Below are 17,867 nucleotides of genomic sequence, written 5' to 3'. Positions count from 1 at the left end.
GTTCCTTCAAAGCCATAGTTTTTTATATTTGGTTGTTGGGGTTTTTTTGTTTGGTTGGTTTGTTACTTTGTTGGATTTTTTGTTTTTGTTTTGTTTTGTCCTTCCCGTATGTGTGTGGCTTATTTGTTTTTCTTTTGTTTTCCTTAAATCTCTTGTTATCCTGATTCACTGTGATGGTACTGGGGGGATGGGCAAGAGGAGGGTAGGTTAAGGTAGGTGGTTTTTTTTGTTCAGGTCACTGTGTAGTTTGCAGAAAGAAAATATTGCTTAGAAAAACATGATTGTTTTAGAAGAGGTTTTAACTTTAAGTTTTCTTTTTGTCTAATTATTTCTCTATAGACTTAGAAAAGTTTGCCTGAAGTTGAGAGCCTTGCAGCTGATTAGTGGGTTATGGTGGAATAGTTGCAGGAAATTGTCTGAGTAGTAAAAAAAAACCTAACAAACTCAAGCAAAGTTCTTTATCATGTGAAATTGCTTATATTTTGTTTTGCTTTGAGATCTTTGCCGCTGAATCTAGGCTTGAAATCAATAGGAAGGGGGATAATTGTGTCTTGATTCAGACTGTATTTATGAGGAGTACGTGGAGTCTGCTCCAATCCAGAGGTGACACTGATATCTACCTCTTATGCCTGCAAATATGGAGCAAAAAATGTAATTGATGGGTTTAATGAGAGTTCCATCAGATTCTAAGGGATTAAAAGGCCTTTGGATGTGACTGCAAGAACCCTTTCTTTGCAAGGAGAAACATCAACTTAGGTTTCACTTGTTTCAGATTTTTAATCATTTTAACATGGAAGAAGAATGCCTCAAGGTATTTCAATTGGACAGCATTTTTTGACAGGATAGCAGAGCTGGAACTGGCGTTTCCTGTAGTAAATCTGGACCTTGAAATTTGATCCCACCTACAGTGATTTTTGCAGCTGAAGGGTCTCATACATTTTAATTGTAAGAATCAGTTGGGCAAGTCATTCTGAGTGAAGGTGGGCCTATAAAAAGTATTCACACTTGTCTTTCATTCATCACAACAAATAACACTGAGTGAATTGCCTTCACACATCAGGCATCTTTTGTCCTGGTTGGCCGGCGGCATCGTTTTGCAAAAGATATTCGTCAAGCACAACAGGCAAGCACGAATTGTATAAGCCCAGGTATGCTTGTGTTATGATGGGAAAAATAATCAATACATAAACAGACGCAATTGACCAAGTGTCTATTTTTTAATATAGTTATGTGTGTTTGGTTTCTATATATTTATGTATTTTTTTCATTCTATGAAGGCAGCATTTTTCAAATGGCAATTTGGAGATAAATACATCCTTTCAGTGTCTGTAGCAGGAAAGCTGAAGCATTATGCTAGCAAGCAAGAATGAGAGGAAAAAAAGCAAACAACAAATGAATCTATTTTCACTGTCCAAGTTGAATCAAATGTGAAAAATAAACAAACAGCACAGATGGTGAAACAGTTTAAATTTTTAATACTCTTCCAGTGTTAACCATTTCCAATGTTTATAACTGCATCATAGCAACATACACTGAAATGTGTTATTTTATTATTTAAATAATAATTTTAGCAGACGAGCAATGCATAATTTTCTACAAACTCATATTTAAAAATATTTTTTGGAACATAACCAGTTCACATTTTCCTGAATAAATATTAAACAATCTGTTCAAATGCTAAATCTTTGGCACAGTATTATTTCGGTCTACTGTGGATAACATATCTGAAATCTTACAGTTCCGTATGCTCATTTCTTTTTCTTTATTAATATACAGTGTCCAGAAATGTAAGCGTAGACAGGTAAAACTTGAATTCTCAGTAACTCCCTTCATTGCTTCTCAGTATTCTCACAAACAACACAAATTTTGGAGAGAATCCCAAATGGCAGGTGCTGACACTAAGTAGAGACAGGAACAGCCTTCTTGTTAACATATTAGCTTCTCCTCAGCTACCACTGCTCTGTTACAAAACTCATTGACAATGAAAGAATGAAAGCTAAACAAAGTATATGATAACTAATTCAGTACTACTGCAAATATTTCAAACAGCTGCATAAACCTTTCTGCAGCTTAAATGCAAGCCCAGCAAAAAACCTTTGAAGCCTTCTCTATGCCACGTTGGATAACTTCCAAGCAAGTATATTTTCTTTCCAGAGCAAATTTAAAGCATTCTTTGCAAAAGGTGGTGTCCTGGAGAGATGAACTGGGAAAGCAGAAAGACAGATGGAGGAAAGCAAATGAATCAGGTACTCCTGCTTGCACAAGGAAGTGAATGAGGAGAACAAGTAAATGATATGACCTCAGCACATCCATATTGCTGTGAAGAAGACCCATTAATAAAATTTACATTAGAGTACACTGTACATTAGCAGTTGATCTAAATAGTCTCATATCAAGTCACAGGACTCCTAACTCATGAAAGGAAGAGAAACATAGAAAGAATATAGTAGTTCATGCAATGTTGTGAATAACTAGTGTAATGATATTATTATACCTTTTCAAATTATTTTTGCTTCTGTTAGGGAAATGTCAAAGATGGAGAAAGCAAACATTCTGGTCTCTCAATCAAGAGAAAAATACAGCTTTCACTGGTTTTGTTCTTGTGCTCAATATTTTCCCTCAGATTTTCTTTCAGATCTGTTACTGCCCTATTGCCCAGTTCTATGGATGGCTGTGGATGGCTTGGTGGATGTTGACAGAGTTACCAGAAATATAATGGGCCCAGTTCTGTGGAGCTGAAATTTTCTTGTCAGAAGCAAAGTAATGGTTGATTGAATCCACATTTAGTGAAAATAATATTTATAGAGAGAATAGCCAATCTACATCATTCAAAGAGTGTTCAAGAGGAGGGGAAATTATTGGATATTTCTTACTCATATATATATATATATATATATTTAATGAAATATTTTAATGTGGATTATTTATTATTTGCAGGATATTTTTGATCTATCATTTTCATGTATGTATTCCTCTTCTTGTTCTTTCTTTCCCATTGGCAACAAGAAGACATGGAAAATGGAAAAATGAAAACCACATGCTGGGTTGAACTATATCCATATCAATGGCATATGTAATGGGAAAGATAGGAAAAAGGATAAAGGGAGCAAGCTTTATCAGCTGTCTACAACTACATAAACTTTCTTTTCATTGTATCTTTCTTTTTTCTATCAATATCCAGAGCATGTCTCTTGTTCTCATCATAAGACTGAAGAGCTGAAAAGCTGTCTTGCTTCAAATCACAGATAGGCGGTGAATATGGAGGATATCTTTATTTAGAGATCCTCGTGAAGGATCATTCCATTGAAGTTAATGACTACTGTCAATTGATTGGGCCTTTTTTTTTCCCTTTAACTTGAGGTTCAGATTTCCACATTACCTAGCTATATATTGATGTTCAGCTCATGCCAGTTGTGTAGCATTCTGCTATTGTAAAGGTGCTATAGCCCTTAATATACTTTACCTTCCCTGTTTGGTTGCTAAAATTTCAATTTTCCCTGTTTTCCTTGGAAACTGTAACCACGTGATGGATGCTGTTAGCTATGTTTTGCTGGATAAATACAAAACCATAATTTCATTTTGTTTCTAGGCTATTCATCCAAGGAAGAGAGAATGCTTAGCATGTACCTCATTCATGTGTTTTAGCTAATGGGTGCCCCAGCTGAGATATCCTATAATGAACTTGATTTTTGGAAAATAGGTTTTGAAGCTGGGCCTTTAGCAACAAGCACTGTCAGAAGCTTGAAAAGTTTAGCAACTTTTGCTGTCAGAAGATTGACAGCAAGTATATGCTGCCTTGTTTTCCTCCCTAATTTGTGCAGACCTCACTTTGGTCCTTATCTGCTGAGTATCACAAAACTCTTCTATATTAAAAAAAGTAGTTTTAGTGGTACCTGTGATAGATTCACATCCTCTACATATCAGCCACAAGAGGGGGATGTGGAATACTCATGAATACTAGGTTTTAGTTTGTCAGCATTATTGGTAGTTTTTTTGACTTTTGACATCCAACTTCTTTTAGCACTAGGCTTATTTTCCTGTAGAATATGGCTTGCAACAGTCTATTTTCAGCTAGAAGCAACCTTTAGAGGGGTTCAGATGGAAACATTCTGTCACCTAAATTTGACTCCTTCGTTACTCCTTGAAAGAGCAATGACAGTTGTTTATGCTTTCACAGACCTATGCAGCTATCTCAACACAGAAGAAGCAATTAATTGTACAACACGATTTTTTTGAATAAGTTAATATTTGTTTTCTAATCATGAGGAACCTGATTTAAAGCAACTGTACTGTGGTAGACTACTTTGAGGGCAGAATGGTGCATACTGTAGAAAAATGTATATGAGGGCATATAGACATTTGCTTTTGGGGACTGCATAGATTAGTACATCACTGCATACTAACAAAGTGCTAATTGCTCCTTTTGACTACAGGCCCAGTTTACAGGGCTTTAGCACAAATGTGATCAGTGCACTGAATTACAAAACTAACACTGTGTTATTTCTCAGTACAGCTTGCAAATCCTTTTAGGGGAGCGTGCATTAGCCTTAACTGGACACAAGAAAAAAAGATGGCATAGACATACTCTCTTGCAATTTAGAAGGTACCAGCTTGATGCTAGTTACTCATGTTGTAAATGTTGCATTTACAATAACAGGTGTAAAAGCAAACAGAATACCTCCATTTATTTAATGCTAGAATCACGTTTTAATATTTCATGTAATAGCTACACAAGCAATGATTTGTCTCTACTTGGTATGTTAGCTAAAAAATACAGGTGTGAACTACTTTGAAGAGGTTATTGCTAATGATCTTAGAGAAATTTTAAAATAACATTGGTTTAGAAGATTTGCCAATTACTTAATGACCATTTCATAATAGCTGAGAAGGTAAAACATGACAAGGTAGAATAGTCTCTCTTTTTATCTTTTTATCTTGAAGTTATCAGAAAGGTAGATATTTCTGATTAAAAAAAAAAAAAAAGAATGAATGAAAAAAAAAAAAAAAAAAACCATATCTCATTTTTCTATCCCTTTTCTAAGAGCCTAGAATTGTTTTTTCACAGAGTTCTTTTCACATCTCAAACAGTTTAGAAAGAAGCATCCTGACTGTATAAGTGAAGAGGTAGTAAGAGACTCTACTAGTCTGAAAAGGCAAAAATCTACAGGTGCCATTGCTGCACATTATTTCAGCCTTTTCTAAACCAGACTCTGATTATGTTCTCCTGCTAACATGGAAATTTGAAGGTCAAGTTTCCTTCATGTATTTGTTATATTCCCTTCTTCTTTACATACATACTTCTTGTTTTAGGTCAGGTGCTTTCTTTAGATAGGCAGGCTGGCACTAAATCTATTTTCTACCAAATTTTAGTTCTAGGACTACATATTTTTCATTCAGGATTTAAAGTCCTTAGTACTAGAAGCCCAACACGACAGTTCCAGTATTGTAGTATTTTAGAGTTGGGCATACATTACATATTTTAGTAAGGAAATGGTATTTGGAAAGTATAAGATGCTATAGAGAATAATCAAGAGTTGTGACAAGAATAGACAAAATGTTTTGTGAGGTTTCTTTTTACATGTTGTTAAAGCAGCAGTAGTACTGAATAACACAAATTCTACTTCTTTTTTTTTTCATAATAACAAAGTTGATAAAAAAAATATATGTATAATGTAACTGAAAAGGACCAGTATGTGTCACAATAAGAGCAGTCTGTGTCACAAAGCTTGTATGCGTTAGCTCCAGCCAAAACAACCACCCACTCAGGGTTCTGAAGGGTAGGCATGCTGTTATGACCCAGATTCAAATGGTGAGAGTGGGAGTGAGAAAGTGAAAGTGTTAACAATACTTCAAGAATAGAGCTAATGAGAAGGGAATTTCTGGGATTCCTCTTTCATTCCAATTCTCTCTCAAAAGAAAACCACAGAGTTCCCTCTAAAAAAATAAGAAGTCTTTTTGGATTATCAATAAATATTGAACCTGTAGAATGAATGACGTGCAGCAGAACCTTGTATCTGTCCTGGCTGAAAATACATGTGTGAATTCTGAAGAGAGACATATAAATTGAGAGGTATAAAAACCTCCAAGAATTAGTGACATTTTGACTAGTGCTGAAACACTTTTTGAGAACAGAAAAAGAGGGGTAATTTAGAATACTGACATACTTCTTTGTCTTGCTGCAGCTGCCATAAACTTAAAATACAATAAATTTGTTGTAGCTGTCAACACCAAATCCAGCAGACTGCCCCACCAAATAGCTTGCACAATGGCTTTTTGGAGAGGATGGGGCATATGCTTACCACACTGCTGCAAAGTCTCCTTTTTCTTGCTCCTTCATCTGCCTTGACTCACTTCATTCTTACTAGAATGATTGCTGTTACATTGCTGCGGTATTTAATATTGTATATTTTACAAAAATTTTAGGAAGCCTACCAGCTCAGATTCCCAGATCCACACTGAATGTGGTAAAGCAAGTAACACTGGCAAATTTCAGCATTTTACAATAGTTGCTTGTTTAGTTTTTATTTAAGTCTAATAACTAAGGAATAAATGCTTGAAGAGACTCTAGCAGCTTTGATGTTGAATAACACTCATAAATTCAAATTATTTGATCCATTGCAAGTAGATGATTCATGTAGGTCAGTTGTATACAGAAGACATAATGACTGCAACATCAAGTTCTCTGAAAATTTCAGTTCTTCAGGAATTCCCTTATTCAATTCAGTTCTCCATTGTAAGTGTACAGCAGTAAAAATAATCATGTGTGTGTTCTCTGTTTAACTTGTTAAAACTGAACGGAGTTAAAGAGCTACCACTATTTCTTTCTGTTAATGTTTTCTTCCTTTCTTGTAAGCAGCTTTCTGGAAAGAATGAGAAATGTCAGTATGTGGTTGCTTGCTTACAATATTAGAGACTTACTCCAATAACTGTGATTCTTTTCAAAATAGAAGTGAACTATTTAAGTTATCGGTTGTGTTTGCAGAGAAACTCCTCTAAGATAGAGCATAAAATAAAAGTGGGGTTCAGGGGTGGCTCATTAGCCTGCCTTCCTCTGAAACTTTCCTGAGGTGATGGAAGACTGAAGAGAAGAAGGACATTATCTCCTTTTGTGAAGGTTCGTGTCAAGACTTTTTCTCCCAGTGACTGAGCACAGATATTGAATGTCTGTTCTATCTCCCAAATGTCTGATGTCAACGTCAGATGTCATCTTAGCAGCAGCAGCAACAGCCGCTGTGACAGTAAAAGGCAAACAGTGGAAGACATAGCCAAAATGCTGAAGTCCCTGCTTCCCTCCTCAGGGCTAAGAAAGCATGCAGAGACCTACATTCTGAACTTGGGACACAGCTGTTAAAAGCACTTTAGTTTTCCAACCTGTGTGTCTGGAAAACTTTGTGATTGCAAGTGATTTGGACAAGTCTGGCTTTTAGAGCAAAGTAAAACTAGATACTTAAAGTTTGAAGGTGTAACAGCTGAGTAAGAATGGTAGAATTTCACACCTCTTATTTCAGATTTTCAAATGGGGCAAAACAATGTGCCTGCTTTTTTAACTCAACTTTGTATTTAATAAAATGCGATATATGAAAATATAAAAGTATATGGATGGAGTTACATGAGCTGTGCAATATACCCCAGAAACCATAACAAATTACATCTGTGTAGAAGTCTTCATTTATAAAGGGAATTTTGAAAAGTATTTACCTCACATAAGAGCTGTTCATTAGTCTCATCACATAGCCAGAAACAGTGGAACTGTTAGCAATATATAGCAGTGTTAAAAAGTGCTTTAAAGTGTCTCTATCCAAGGACTAGAATGAAGTGCCTTACAGTAGGTTGTCATGCTGTTTCTTTTTCTTTTTTTTTTCTTTTTTTTTTTTTTTTCCAACTACCATCTGTGCTCCAGAATTTAGGCTTTTATTAAAGCAAAAATCACCTGTAAGGTTTTGGATTCATTCACAGTAAAACTCCTCGTAACAAATGAGAACCTGATCATTTAAACTGGAAGAGGGAAGATTTAGATGATTTAGAAAGAAATTTTTTTCCTTGAGGGTAGTGAGACACTAGAACAGGTTGCCCAGTGAGGTTGTGATTGCCCTCCATGGAGGCACTCAATGCCAGACTGGACAGAGCTTTGAGCAGCCTTGTCTAGAGGGAGTGTCCCTGCCTATAGCAGGGGGAGTGGAAAAAGGTGATCTTAAAGATCCAACCCAAACCATTCTATCAGTCTATGATCATATGATTTTAAAGGAAAACTGACATTCTGTCCTTTTCCACTTTGTATGTGATCCTTATTAGTTTAAAATCTGAGAAGTTCTAGAATAGTATCAAGTCATCTGAAGGGAAAACCAGAAACCAAATCCCAGGTGTTGCAGTGAAGCTTATTTGCTCTTCTACAAGTTTGCAATTGCATCTCTGAGAGGTCAGAATTATCCCATTAATCTTTGTGCAGTACCAGCACGGACATCTAATGTCAGTAGCTTAACTGTAAATTTAACCATTCAATCTTCAAGCAAATCTTCGACTTCAGATGCCTAGAGATTGGCAGAGGTTGACCTGTGCAGTAAACATGAGTAACTGGAGAGATAAGTTACCATATAAACTGCTAATTAAGAAAATTTCTGAAGATTCCTGTGAAAATTTTAAAAATACATTTGTTTGAAACACTTGGGCAATTTGGTGGGTGGGTTTTTATGAACAGCACTGTATTTTTTTCCATTCTTTTGTTTCCATCATTTTGAACTGTAGAAAAACTCAAGTGGAAAAAAAAAAAAAGCAACAGCCAAAAAAACTTGCTATTATTATTATGTCCATCATTATCCTTGTCCAAAACAGCAGGGGAACTTTGTCCATGGGTGTCCAACCTTCTGGCAACCTAAGCTGCACTGGGTGAAGAGGAATTGTCTTGAGCCACGTATAAAGCATATGATATAGTTAATATATACAATTATTATTATTTTTAATATAATAGAAAGCCATAAAACTAGTGGGATATTTGGCCTTGTTTTGTGAAACCAATGCAATGGTCTGCTATGATAGCAGTGATTGCAATTGTCAGTGAACTCTCAAGATGTTTGTGAGAGATTTTTGGTGAAATTTTACTCTTCCCATGATTCATCCTTGAAAATAATTGTTCACAAATGTATGTACTGCCAAAAAGTGATGACATGAAGAAGGTGTGATTGTGAAGTGAGGGGTGTTTCTCTCTGATAAGAGAGGCCTTATAAAAGTCTGATAGAGAAACAATGTCAACTTTTTCTTTGAGTTGAATATCTGATAGTAATTCTATACATTTCATTTGAAAACTTGGTGGTCATTTATTTATGTCAACTGAAAATGGATTTGCAAATGTGCAAAAACGATGATTTTTTCAGCATTCTTGAAATTTATTCTCAAATTCCTTTACCAGAATGCAAAGCATGACTGCGTATTTCTCACTGTTCACAGGACTGTGTTTAGCCAGCGTATCAAAATGCATACAATTATTTGCCGTCACTTGAGTTAGCACCGCGTTTTGCCCTGCTCGTGTCCTGGTTTCAGACCAGACAGTTCAGATTGCACATTGATATGTGGCTGTTGTGAGTGATGGGTGAGTGCCTAGGGCCAGGCAGGGCTGCTCAGTGGGGCACAGCCACACCATGATGGCACAGGATAGGGAGCAGCCGCAGAGCGGGCTGGGCCAGGCTGCATGTGACATGCAGGCCAGAGTTTGGATGTGACTGATTTTGTCCTTCACATGCAATAAGCCACCTGGTTTGTGTACTGTTTGAAGAAGTTCTTCAGAATAGTATTGACAAAAACAGGCTCAGTGTAGCCCAGATGAGAGCCTTTTTAATGTTCTGAAGTTTTGCATTCTGAATCTATTTCCCCTTTTTGCGAATAGCATTTCCGAGGCATTGTGTCTCTCAAGCAATTCCCTTCTGAATCTGTGGTATTTTGGGAGACAGGAAGGTACTAACCAGGCATGACATCATTTAAGTTGTAAAAACTGAGATTTTGTTAAGCCTAAATCAATGCTTGTGCAGCCCTTCAGAAGTATATTGTACATATAATTGCTATATGCAACAAAATTGTTAGCTATTGACATATGGCTTCAGACAGCATTAAAAAAAAGCCATGTGCTCACACTTTTCTGCTGTGGGAGTCACCAGAAATCACAGGATTTTTAAAATACTGTGTTGTATTGGCCAGTAAACAGGAAAAAAAACGATATTGGGGAGAAACTTCAGCATACTGAAATGCAGCTCTGCTAAAACATGGTATTTCTAAGGAAATTTGGCAAGAAAACAATATTCTAGAGATTGTTTTTCTATTACTAACCCAAAACAATGAGGTAAAAGGATAAGGAAAGCTTTGAGAGCCAGTGGCTTGACTGGGTGACGGTGTAATTCACCCTCTTTCCACATATATTATTTAGAAACCTGTGTAATTTGTAGTAAAGTTTTACTTAGTTGTTTTCTTTAATTTATCAGCGGAAAAGAGTGAGAAACTGAAGTGTGCAAGTGCCAGCTGCATGTTGCAGCTGCAGCTCTTCAGCAGGCAGGGCCTAACTTCTTGCTGAATGAAGTCTGAAGAGATGACTGTGGCTTAAACTTCCCAGTAGCCCTTGATAACTTGTATCAAAGATGATATCCAAAAGTGAAATGCTGATTCTGCTAAGTCAGTGGCAAGGCTGCTGCTGACTTCCACAGGAGCTGGATTTTGCTTTGGTTTTTGCACTTGGAAATGTAGAGTGAGAGTAATGCTTTGTTGTTGCTACAGCTGAGGAAATTTAATCAACATAAAACCGTTTTTTTACGTGGAATTAACATGCATATTATGTCTGCTCCTTGTCACGATCATGTTTGTTTCCTGTTCTAGCCAGCTGTCTTGTAGGCTTTCTTTATGGATTCTGATCTATACAGGTTTAATGCCTTTGGAAACCAACCTTTCCACTGAGCCATGGGAATGAGATGTTGGAGTTGCAGGCTCTGTGCACTGCTGACACTGACACACATGGAGGTTGTTTTTTTTGTGGTTCAGACTACTCCAGTCTCAAAAGCTTTTTTAGATTTCAGTTCCTAAGTAATGTAGGGTAGAAAAAGGTGATAAGAAATGATATTCAGAAAAGAGTTGACTCCTCATCAAAATCAGTTAGTAAAGAAAGCTATTTTCATCTAGCAAATAAAGCGTAAGTATCATTTCACAGTATAAAATAGCTATGGAATTAAAAAGACTTTATATCAGTTTGGTTTGTATTACACAGACTGGTGTAGACCAGTTAAAAATTAAGTACTGTGTATTTTGAAAGACAAGTTACATATTACTTATTTGTGGGTTTCATACTAGAAGCATTTTTTCTGATCTAGGAGGTACTTTTGTATGCAAAACTTCACCCACAACAAACCACTCTAAGAAGGCAACCCCCTTGAGAAAGCTGCTTGGTAGACGATGAGCTGGAAATAGTTTGAATGTATCTTGTATGACTAATGGGATATGTCATCACTCACAGTCTTCACTGGATATAGCATGTGTACAATATAAAAACATGTTATTTTGGAAATATTTCATGTATCTGGGAAATATTTAGCATCACATTTACAAAGCTGGTGGAAATCTTTTCAGATAAGATACCTTTGTGAAGTTGTATCTTGTTCCACTTCAAAGATTAACGCAGACACAACACAACAATGTGAAGATGCATGTATTCAGCTGTTAATATGTAAGTTTATGTTAGATCTATTTGTCCTTACATCATTAGTGGAAGCTTTGTGAGATCTTTTTCTTAGCTACATAGACTCTTAACTGTTCTCTGTCGTGTTGACATCTTTGCGGATTACTGCATTTGTCAGAGGAATCAAGGGAGAAAGTAGCTAGAGTGCTGAATTTCTGATGAGTTTAACAAGGTGTGTTGTTTAGGGGTGGTTTAGATCATCTTCTCTTGTTTTTAATGTACAGTGGGGTTTAGAATATTTAACTGTTACTGTGGGAACATTTAAGTTAGAACAAAGCTTTAGTATAGTTTTTTTCAGTGCACAAAATGCTTAGATGTAGGCTGACTCATAAATGATTCGCACCACACAGCTACACAGATGAAGTCAAATATGACATAGTAGCAGTGCGGCCTAATAGTCAAGATAGATCAGAAGATATGGAACAAAAACAACTGAATGATCATTCCCATGTTGCAGAAGCTGGAATTTAAGTGAAGATATAACAAGCAAACAAACAGAAATAAATTGAGCTTTAATTATGCTGATACAGGAAGACTTTGGTAAGTCTTCCTCACCAAAATCTTGTATAATAATTTTGTGTAAGAGAAAGAAAATCAGTACTACAAGAGCAGGTATTCATCCATTAATTGTAAAAAGGCAGTGAATATCAAACTCATGCCACAGATCTGGAACATACTTACCAACTCCAGTAGATCATCTCCATTTCCAGAGGCAGAGGTTTCTAATGTAGTGATTAGAGAAACCTTGGATTCACTATAGGCTGAAGTGGATGATATTTCTTATCATTTCTATAAAATTCCCTATGATATTTTATAAATATGATAGAAAGCAGTAGATCTCCATGTGAAGAGGACTCCAGCTTTACAAATATAACAATCATGTCTCCTTTAAATTAAAGTAAGGAAAAATTTTCCTATTTGAAAGGAAAATGTGTAGGGTACAATAGTAAAAAGTCTTATTTAAATTATAAAACATGGGAGTTGCTCTGAAAGTAATGCAAGTATTGGCAAGAAAGTTCAACCTCTACTGCCATGCTACCAATATCTCATTACATTTTGTTGCTGTGCTACAGATGGCAGCAGAGGGGTAGTCTGACAAAATGGCGCCTGGAAAAATGGCATATGACAAAATGGCGTCTGACATGGAAGTGTGTCTGAAGCAAAGGTGTGGAATTGAATTCCTCCATGTGGAAGAAATGGCACCCATTGACATTCAGCAATGCTTGCTGAATATTTATGGAGACCAAACAGTGGATGTGAGCACATTGAGGGTGATGTATTTCAGCAGTACCGACAGAGACAGGGAGTCACCTCCACTGGTGCAGATCTTTGTGAATGCAGCATGCAGGCTCTTGTTCATCACTGGTGAAAAGGCATAGAAAATGGTGTGACTGTGCCGAAGAGCACTATTTAGTAGTTGATAATTTATTCTATCAAGTTGTGTTATTGTGCTCTTTGTTTCTGTTGTAGTTTTTGTGGAAATAAATAGGAGTCATTACTTTCCTAGTGACCTACATATAACTACTTTTCTATATAACCAAGTATATTCCTGCTATTAACAAAAATACACTGCAGTATGTCGGTTCAATTACTGTTTAAAGCATGAACTTTAACTGACTGCGGAAGGAGCAGAAGTCCTACTATTATGTTATGGGTTTTTTTGTTCTTTCCTTCTGGATTCCCTCAGGATGTGATTGATGCCATCCCAACAAAACGGATAAGCAATGCCAGAAATGGCACACTTCTAAGGCAGCTGAGTTACACGCCAGGAAAAAAGAAATGCCAGTTGGACAAACAGAGGAAGTGTAGCTGTCAGTTTGTTAGTCATTCTATCTGTCACAAATGGAAGTAATATAAAGAAAGTCTGTTTTTTCTAGCTCCTGACTTGACTGAAATATTTCTCCCATATGATAATGTTGAAATAGACATCTCTGCAATGTTGATGGTTTGTTTTTTGCTATTTTACATATGGATTCATCATTTTGTGTTCCAGCTTTGAACACTGAAAACTAACATCTAAGCATGTTCATCTGGCAAGTAGCTATCCAGGGCACAATACCCAGCCTGATTTATGAGATTATCACAGAAAATAGTGACAAAAATGAAGGTTAATTATAGCATGAGTGATGCTTCTCTTCTTGATATACGTCCTGTTACTTGTCATAGTCAGAAATGAGGTTGACCTGACCTGTTTTAATCTAACAAATGTTACCTGGCTATTGCTTTTCTCTCTATTGTATCCTGGGCTTATCTTGTATGATTATTTGTTGAGTTCAATTACAGTGACCAGCTTCTGAGTCTGATCGTGTTGATTATGATACCAAAATAAGTTTGGGCTGGGCTGTCCTAGTAAGGGCTGCCACAAGGAGGAATCCTCATGCCTCGTTTACTTGCTTCTTTTTCCTTGTAAGGCATTTGGTGTCTGCACAGCTACATACCATGTAAAATTAAGGATTTGATCCAACAGAGCTAACCCTGCTGGGAGGAGAGGGATAGAGAGGGAGATGCAAAGACCTTTCAGACCTGGCTTACCACACAGCTGCAAAAATACCATTGCAAACACTAGGGAGATAGCCAGACATGTGGAACAAAGTATGACTGTCCTGCCCACTGAGTGCATGTACACATTCTGGGTTAAAATGGTCACTTTCTCTGTGTATGTTGGTTAACTATTTCCACTTCTTTGGAGCCTCTTGTATCCTCGAGGCCAATAATAGTTGCTAACAGCTTTAAATTATTTTATCCACTTCTCCATAGGCTCTAGGCCTTAACAAATTTCATCACATGTACACAGTTTAAAAGCCTCTAACTTATCCAAGTAAACGCCAAATTGTTCTCCCCATTTCCTGACCAGAGTGCTGGCTTTACATCATTGTTTTAGTTCTCTGATCATTGGTAACCTCCTGAGGCTGCAGTTTCATGTTTGTTGACTACATAGTATTCCCATTCCAGTTGCTCTGGTGTTTGTCATGGGACATCACCCTCCAAGTAGTGCTGGTGCAAGTGGTTGGGCGTCAGTTTTTGGTTTAAATCAGGGAATTACTCCAAGTTGAAAAAGTCATGTTTTATTAATTGTTTTATTTTGACCCAAATCCCTGAAGGGACATCATGCCAATGAAAACAAGCTGGGTATTGGGAATACCTTAAGCCACTGACCACTTTCTATTGTGAAAGCAAGCCCCTGCAAAGACTTCAGCAAAACAGCTTCAGACGTACATGATTGCAGCTGAGATTAAAATCTGGCCTTGATGCATCAACCATCTGTTTTCATCCCAAGAAAAGAGACTCAGCAGGAGTAATTGTAATTCTGAGGACAGGACTCTGGTTTCATTCCTGTATCTGTCTATCATAAATAACTCTACTGATAATGTCTGAGTTATTTTCTTCTTTATTCCAGTATATATTGTTTCAGAAGTTACTCTTCAGATAATTATAGCATGAAAGACGTGCTTTGGGACAGATCTGGATTTCAATCTCTCCAGGTTTACACCAACCTAACTCCAGTAGAGTGCTCTGGGTTCATACCAGACCAATTTAGAATAAAACTTTTTCTAAGTAATAGAAAATGCATATAATTTTGTCTTAGTAACTTTGGAGTAATGTATCTCACCACTGCTATCTTGACAGTCATGATTAAATGTGACATTTTTTGACACCTTAAATTTTTCCCATTTTTGAAGTTATCTGCTCAGAGATTGTATTAAATCTGTGAAGTAAAAGTCTTTACCTGAATGCTTATATCTTTATTTTCTGTAAATCCAATTAAACATGTATAAAATAGAAGTGAAAATAGCTATAATGAGATTCATTTCAATGAAATGAATCAGGACACAAGTAAAGATCAGGAATTTCATCTTGCTGGACATTATGTTTGCTATAAATTACAGGAAAAGTTTTATTTCTCACAGGAGTATTAACACATATGAATAAGAATTTTGACTACATTGCTCAATTTTCTGCTGTTCTTTTTTATCTGTTTCCAATACCTCTGTATGGTGTACAGTGGCACCCACTGGTTAATATAATCACTGGTAGGAAGAAGTTTGCACTTCTGCTTCTTGGTAAGAACAAAATGAACGGGAACCATAGCATTTATAACACATACTGAAAAAAAAAAAAAAAAAAAAAAAAAAAAAAGATAGTATCTGTTGACTTAATACTTATTAATTGAAATTATGTTGTAAAATATAAGAAAGACAAACTGTCCTATACTTCGCATACATGTATGGGCTTATGTTTGCACTTACAAACAATTTTTCACATATCATGCAACATATTTCTGTGGTATATATTTGTTTTAATGGTTTCTTCTTCTGTCACACCATTATCCCTTCCCTTTTACCAGAATCTTGACTGCCTCCATTTCCGTCTTTCACTTTGTTCTTTCCTGCTGTTGAGTCTTGAGATTTTTCTATAAGGACAAATAATAAATACATCACAGAAAAAAAAACATCCAATTTTTGGGGTTCTCAGCTCTGGAACCCCAGTACTGGGGATAATTATATCCCCAGTATTTCTCAGTTTACATCTTATCCATCTGTAGCCTAAACAAGTCTTGTCTCATTCCTCCACTGCATGACCACACAGGAACCATCTATGTCTTTTGCAGATTTAGCTTCAGTTTCTCTGCTTCTGCAACTTGAACACATATCCTTTAACTTGCAAACTTGCAGGCCTGATCCTCCATCCTATCATCAGATGATTTCCTCTAAGGATTTCCTAAAAGGCATCGTCAGCTGAGCTGATTTCTTACTTCTTTATGGACCAAAGCACATATTTCACTAAATTCCTGCATGTCATTCAAGGACTAATACTACCCTCAATCTGAAGGGGTAGGACTTTACATGGAAGCACATGTAACATCACTCTGTACTGAAAAGTGGCTAATCCGTAGGTGGCCATCCTTTTGCAGAAGAGTTAGACCAGGTGACTACATGTGATCCTTTCCAACCACAACCATGTTGTGATTTTGTGATGCAGAAACAAATTCAGTAGAGGATTAGGGGAGCACATGTTGTTGAAGGCCATAGAAAAGATTACAGAGAGAGTGGGCAAATACTTGAACAACGGCTCGGAGAAATGGAATCTCAATCCTTTGATATATTCAGAAGATGACTGGACAAAAGCCCTGAGCATCCTGAACGCCCAAATCAGGTCTAACTTTAGTTTTGATCCTTTAGGCAAACTTTATGTTAGTTCCCAGGAAATAAAAATTATCATACTGCTGTATGTAAAATTTTGCTTTCCCGTTTTCACAGGTCTCAATGCTTGCAGTGGTATTTAAAGCAGGGCCCAAGTTGTTGGCAAAAATTAGTGATTCCAAAAGCTCTAACTGCTGGTTGATATGTGTATCTGAAATTATTATGTGATGCCTAATATTTAACAATATAATTCTATAATCTCATTCCCACATATGTATCTGACCTTTTTGAATTTATCTGAACTTCTTGCTGTAATGACATTCCACTATAAGGAGTCCGTAAGCTAGTTTTGCTTTGTGTGCAGATTTTCCTATTGCCACTTGAAAGTCCCACTAAATTTCTGTTTCAATGAATGCTTTATTGTTAGCAAATTGAAAGCATACAATTTATTATCTTGATTCTTTACTTGTGTCCCCATTTCTTTATAAGCAAACACAGGAGAGTCTTTCAGTGTGTTTCTACTAATTTTTATTTCAGCTAGTTTTTTTGAACCCTTTAAATTATAGCATATATATATGTATGTATGTATGTATGTATGTTTCTTGCGTAGTCCAGTAACTGTTTACTTTTTCCACCACCACTTCTTCATGAGTGATGATCTTTTCTGATGTGTGCACAGTTGAATCTTTTTCTGAGATAGAGTCAGTTTAGAACCCAGGAAAGCAAGCAGTTCCAGTGATTTCCTTTAAAGTGTGCTGAAGATATTTGCCAGCATCTGGTTTCATCTGCCATCATATTTTCTATTCACTCAACTTGCTTAAGGCCTCCAAAGTTTTTCACAGCTTCTCTGGTCTTGATCAACTTAAATAATTCTGGAATGTCAGTAAAACTCTTTCCAGATAGTTGATAAATAACAGATGCCCTAGAATGGAACCTAGTGGCACACCATGGATAACCTGGTGCCATAGCAACCATTTTTCTTGCTTTTTGTTTCTTACTACTTCGCCATATTTTGATCT

This window comes from Lagopus muta, chromosome 7 (assembly GCF_023343835.1).
Source record: "Lagopus muta isolate bLagMut1 chromosome 7, bLagMut1 primary, whole genome shotgun sequence".
Taxonomy (NCBI): Eukaryota; Metazoa; Chordata; class Aves; order Galliformes; family Phasianidae; genus Lagopus; species Lagopus muta.
Note: the sequence above shows the minus strand (reverse complement) of the source record.